The sequence below is a fragment of the Cryptotermes secundus genome, unplaced genomic scaffold (genome assembly GCF_002891405.2).
Source record: "Cryptotermes secundus unplaced genomic scaffold, Csec_1.0 scaffold779, whole genome shotgun sequence".
Classification (NCBI taxonomy): domain Eukaryota; kingdom Metazoa; phylum Arthropoda; class Insecta; order Blattodea; family Kalotermitidae; genus Cryptotermes; species Cryptotermes secundus.
In genome coordinates this window covers 1,441,902-1,442,269 of record NW_019737096.1, presented here as the reverse complement: position 1 = coordinate 1,442,269, position 368 = coordinate 1,441,902, and the positions used below count along the sequence as shown (strand labels likewise).

The 368-nt window shown below is 33.7% G+C and overlaps 1 protein-coding gene across 2 annotated transcripts in view; it reads left to right on the top strand.

Moving 5' to 3' along the window:
• Nucleotides 1–368, top strand: part of LOC111870183 (aldehyde dehydrogenase, mitochondrial) — a 37,558-nt gene that overhangs the window by 18,724 nt on the left and 18,466 nt on the right. The window lies entirely within an intron of this gene.

Below are 368 nucleotides of genomic sequence, written 5' to 3'. Positions count from 1 at the left end.
AAACTTTGCCATATCAAAAAATCTTACTGTCAAAAGTACAATGTCCCCACATCGTAACATCCATAAATTTACTTGGACATCTCCTGATGGGAAGATACACAATCAAATAGACCAGGGGTCTCCAAACTTTTCGAAACGCTGGCCACATCAGTTAATTCAGCACTTTCAATGGGCCGGATAAAATGAGAAATTAATCGCTCTAGTTATATGCGCTTTATTGAAAGCACAGAATTCCATATACTAAATACAAAGTACGTGAGAATAAATTATCGTATATTAATGACAACAGACAGTAGCAACAAATGCTCATATTTTCATCACAAATTATAATAAAACAATTAATGTGAATGATCGAACTCTTTTTGCAT